A 5,397-nucleotide genomic window follows, 5' to 3' on the forward strand; every position below is an offset into this window, starting at 1 on the left:
CTAATAATTCGTATCTAAGGTCTTTTAATTTTATTGAATTTGAATGTATTCCTAAGTTGGAGACATTAGGTAATCTAAGATCAGATTTGTTTTTCCTATTGATATTCAGCTGGAAGGGTAAGTCATACATTATTTAAATAAAGAATAATAAATGCATTTGAAGGGACTAGATCAAACTCATAGAGATATGTATTATTCTCCCAGAATTTCAGACTCCAAAGGCAAAAAGAAGACCTCAGAGGTCCTGTAGTTCATTTTCCTGTACTCAGAGCACTCCAGAAAGATAGCTTTGTTTCTTCTTATTAATTTTGCAGACAGGTAGTCACTATACTGCTGGTCCAATTTCACCCATTAAATTTGGGTTCAATGATTTCTTCTTTACTGTCTTCAACATCCCATGTATTCATTAGCAAATACCACGTATATGTCAGAAACTGTACTGATCACTGAAGAAACCAAGGTAAATAAGAAGTCTTCTCTCCTCAGGAAAATACAGAGTGCTAAGTGAATTAAGTGGGTGCCCCGGAAGTTTGGGCAAGGCATCTGAAAGGAAAGAAAAGAATAGAAAAGAAAAGGAAAGGAAAGGGAAGAAAAGAAAAGAAACGAAAAAAAAGAAATCAACAGCAGAAGCAAAACTGGAAAATTCACAAATATGTGGAATTTAAACAACACGCTTTTGAAGGACTATTGGTTCAAAGAAGAAATCAAGCCCTAGGCAGTTTTGCTCAGTGGATAAAGCGCCAGTCTGTGGACTAAAGGGTCCTGGGTTTGATTCCAGCCAAAGGCATATGCCCTGGTTGCAGGCTTAATCCCCAGTAGGGGGTGTGCAGAAGGCAGCCAATCAATGATTCTCTCTCAACATTAATATTTGTTTCTCTCCCTCTCCCTTCCTCTCTGAAATCAATTAAAATATGTATTTTTTTAAAAAAGAAGAAATCAAAAGGGAAATTAGAAAACACCTCGCGTTGAATGATTTTAAACCAAGAAACAGACATGACCAGATTTTTATTTTGGAACTTTGCCAGCTTTGGAGACACATTAGAAAGGCATGAAATGGAGGCAGAGAGACTGGAGGCTACCATGGGATTTACAGACAGCCATGCAAGCATGAACTAAAACAGCAGCAATGGAATGGAGAGGAGAGGTAAAACAATAAACAAGAGCAATATTGATGTAGTTGGAATCTGATGGGAGTTCCCAATAAAAATAGTGGGTTCCGGAGGCTATATGAAAGTTTGGGTGGGGAGGCAGGCATGGGAGGAAACACCAGATGAAGAAAACTTGGAGGAATACTATCTAATTAAAGAGTTATATGCAAATTGACCATCAGTCCAACACACAAGATGGCTGGAGGGGAGGACAGTTATGGGTGATCAGGCCTGCAGGGAAGGGCAGTTGGGGGGAACCAGGCCAGCAGGGGAGAGCAATTAGGGGCGACCAGGCCAGCAGTGGAGAGCAGTTAGGGGTGACAAGGTTGGCAGGGGAGGGCAGTTAGGGGCAATTGGGATGCCAAGGGAGGGAAGTTAGGGGTGACTGGGCCAGCAGGGGAGGGCAGTTGGGGGTGACCAGGCCAGCAGGGGAGGGCAGTTAGGGGCAATCGGGCCAGCAGGGGAGCAGTTAGGCATCGATCAAGCTGGCAGGGGAGTGGTTAGGGGCAATCAGGCAGGCAGGCAGGCAAGCGGTTGGGAGCCAGCAGTCCTGGATTGTGAGAGGGATATCTAACTGCCTGTTTAGGCCCTATTGGACATTCCTTGAGGAGTCCCAGATTGGAGAGGGTGCAGGCTGGGCTGAGGGACACCCCCCTGCCCTGTGCACGAATTTTGTGTACTGGACCTCTAGTATTGAGATAACAGTCCAGGCAAGGAAATAAAACAGAGGAGCTGAACATTTAAATCACTGTCTCAGGACCATGAGGCCAAGGGAATATCTGGAGCTTTAGTTCCTCTCACTACTAGATGGAGGTACTACGGTGATATCAAGACTATATGATGCTTCAAGTATGTGGTCTAGTCAAGCTTTGTCCACAGAAAATGTTCTAAGCTTTGGCTCTCCCCCAGCTGATATAATTGCCTACACACTTGTTTGGCTTCCTACATACCTTCTACCTCCACTGGATGTCTACAGGGGAGTCACTAACACTCTATAAAGGGTTCTTCAAGGGCAGTTTACAGTTCCAAGGAATCTCGAATGGCTCTGATAGCTGCTTCCTCAGCTGATTGCCCTAATACTTCCTGTTTTTAATCCAGTTCTTGGTGTAAGAGACGACGCTTCAACCAACTCAGCCACTCGGCCAGGGCTTTAATCCAGTTCTTGATTCCCTTGCCAACCCCTTTAGAATCCTGTCATTCTCACACTCACTTTGATTCAGGTGAGTGATGATAACTTTGCTCTCCCTTTTGGCCACTCTGTGAAATGAAAGTTTCACACTGTGGTCAAGTCCTTGCCGGCATCTAGATATAGTTAGCCTGATTGTTAGGTTGATGCTCGTAGGATGCCCAATAGTCCTGGTTTGCTTGTGGCTTAGGAGTTTCTGAAATGCAGGACTTTCTTTGCTGAAACAAGGAAATTCTGGACAAATGATGACAGTTGGTCGCCCTAAGTAGCTGGGTCTGGCTTATTCACCACTATCTTCTGCACAGGGTCTGCCACATGGTAGGCCTAAAATACTTCAAATAAATACTACCTGTAATTAATTGAAGGTCTGTGAATACCAGATATCTCTATGCATTATATCATCTTATTATGATTTGAACCCACTTCTAATTTTAAACTTGTGTTATTTCCAGAATGCCACAATGCTGGTATAACCTCCCATCCTCCACTTGCGTAAGCTTTTGCGTCAGTGTTGAGCTTTGGGAGCTGTCAGAGAAGGCACCCAGGGAATGAGAAATGTTAATAGAGAACATCACTTTGTAAAATCCCAGTAATAGCTACTACCCCTTTCTCTCCAGGGCCCCTTTCCCCAGGGTGGCTTGTTATCTCTAGAAACATGAATTCATGAGAAAGAGAACATTCCTAGTTATCAGCATGAGTTAGAAGTCAGACATGTGTAGTTACTTTAATCTCTGTGCACATATCATAAAACATAATGCTTAAAAAAACCTGTCTTTATATACTTTTAAAATAACAGTTTTTATAACTGAAATTAAGAGGCCATAAGGATAAAAGAAAAGATTTCTTTGTTTACTTCCAGTTATCGTCACAATAGAATTGATGCCTTATGTATTTTTTATTGACCATCTCATGATAATAATTGACATGACACCTTCAATTTTGGAACAAAAGAACTCTCCAATCCCTCTGAATTCTCTTTGTAGTTAATATTTATAATGCACTGTTGAATTATCTTAATAGAATATTAATATCAGATTAGTTACTCATATGGCAGCTATTATTTTAGTAATAAACAAATGTAGCTCATAATGGTAAACTGTATTGTGATTAATGAATATGTCACCCTCACATAGCAGTAACATATTTGCTCTTTTTAAAATCAAATTTGGAAGATGAAAGAAGAAAATATGACAACCATTAGAGATGAAACTGATAATGTAGCTGCTTCTCTTTCCTGTTATGAACAGTTTCCTTGATATAAATTATATTTGTAGCCAGAGTTCACAGTGCACTAAAATATTCACAGGGTCACATATGCATCATTAATTAAATAATCCAGTGTGAAAAGTCCTCTTTCTTTAAAAAAAAAAAAGGGGAAGGGACAATAAAAATGAAAATAACCAATGCTTTGCCTGATTAAAACACACACACACACACACACACACACACACACACACACACACACTCTTCCAAATTGTCACTGTTTGTCTTCCCTGGTGTATGAAGTATGGGCAACTCTAAAATTCTAGGTTAGTTGCGTTAGCAGGTAAAACTTTTCAAAATGTGTCTAATATCATAGCCATTATACTGTTCACTAATTAAAAAAATAGCCTAATGCAGAAAGTAATAATTGGATACCAAAATGCTTTAAGAAATAGTTTCATGATTAATTTTAAAAGAGAGTATTTTATAATACCATAGCAAAACAAAAGTGGCTTTGTCACTAGAAATTGAGGTCTTCTGTAGCTTTTGTTTTTGAAGGAAATGAGAATATCCTTATTTCTATAACTAAGCATAAGGAAGGATTTAGGCAGCCAATGTGAGCACCATGAGTAATAAACCCAGTGAGTGATAATCTCAAGAGCAATATGATGGTTATTGTTCAAAGGAGAGTCAAACCACTCATTTGGCATTCTTATTATCTCTTTCTCTCCCTGCTTTGAAAAAAAAATCTTTCATTTATTTAGTTTCTAATTATCTGTGACAAATTAAATTTTGCCTTTCCTTGTATGCCCCATAAAGTCCAGCATAATAACTCACACCTTTTTGACACTTGTAAATATATATTGATTGCTGGATCTATAATTTTGAAATAACTGTATTAAGAACATGGAAGGATTACTATTGAGACAAGCAAAAGAAATTGAAGTGACATATCTCAAAGTAAAGGATTGATCAATTATGCCTCAAATTTGATAGAAGGAATAATATCCCACTAATTACAAGGATTTAATGATCCATCCTTGCCATCAATTTATTGTTGCTGCCTTGAGCGAGGAGAGGGTCTGATTCCCAAGTTGGATGTAGTTGGCTAAACAAAGGCTATTTACTAATGCCTGATATGGTTCGGCCTGTTACCTTACTCTACAAGCATTATTTCTATGTGAAAGTCTCTAAGTTGTTCTCACAATATTATGAGTATTTATAAATTATTGGTAATAGTTTATATGAATTTTTTTGATGGGGGCTACCATCAAAATGTAAAAATATACTTAAGTTCCTTAAGTTCCATCTGGCTCCAGTTTCGGAGTCAAATCATTGCTCAGAGGAGGAGTTAGAGTAAAGAAGTGCTGGGTTCAGGAGCACATATTCTAAAATTGGAAAGATACTGAGAAGATTAGCATGGCCCCTGGATGACAGGCAAATGCATGAAGTGGCCCAGATTAAAAAAGAAAAAAAGAAAAGCAAAAGAAAGAGTAAAGAAAAGAACACAACAGCCCTGGTGCCCGAGAGAGTGGGCTCTGAGGGACCATGACCTGGTGGGAGATGGAGGGGAAGGGATAGAGGTTTCTCTATTCTACTGTGTACAGGGAAGGATATAGAACTTCTAGATGCAAGTTGTTTGCAAATGTAAACCATTTTTCTCTAATTAATGTGGACACTGATTAATAATCTATGGCTGTGAGAGAGAAGTTAATGCTCTTTAAAAAAAATGTTCTTTTTTATTTCAGAGAGGGAGAGAGAATCATTGATCGGCTGCCTCCTGCACACCCTCTACTGGGATGGAGCCTGCAACCCAGGCATGTGCCCTTGACCTGATTGAACCAGGGACCCTTCAGTCCA

General features: G+C 39.5%; 1 pseudogene; it reads left to right on the forward strand.

Annotated features, from left to right (window-relative positions):
- Positions 1-4,901: 4,901 nt before the first annotated feature.
- Positions 4,902-5,002, forward strand: LOC132238925 (U6 spliceosomal RNA; annotated as a pseudogene).
- The last annotated feature ends 395 nt before the right edge of the window (positions 5,003-5,397 follow it).

The sequence above is a fragment of the Myotis daubentonii genome, chromosome 7 (genome assembly GCF_963259705.1).
Source record: "Myotis daubentonii chromosome 7, mMyoDau2.1, whole genome shotgun sequence".
Taxonomy (NCBI): Eukaryota; Metazoa; Chordata; class Mammalia; order Chiroptera; family Vespertilionidae; genus Myotis; species Myotis daubentonii.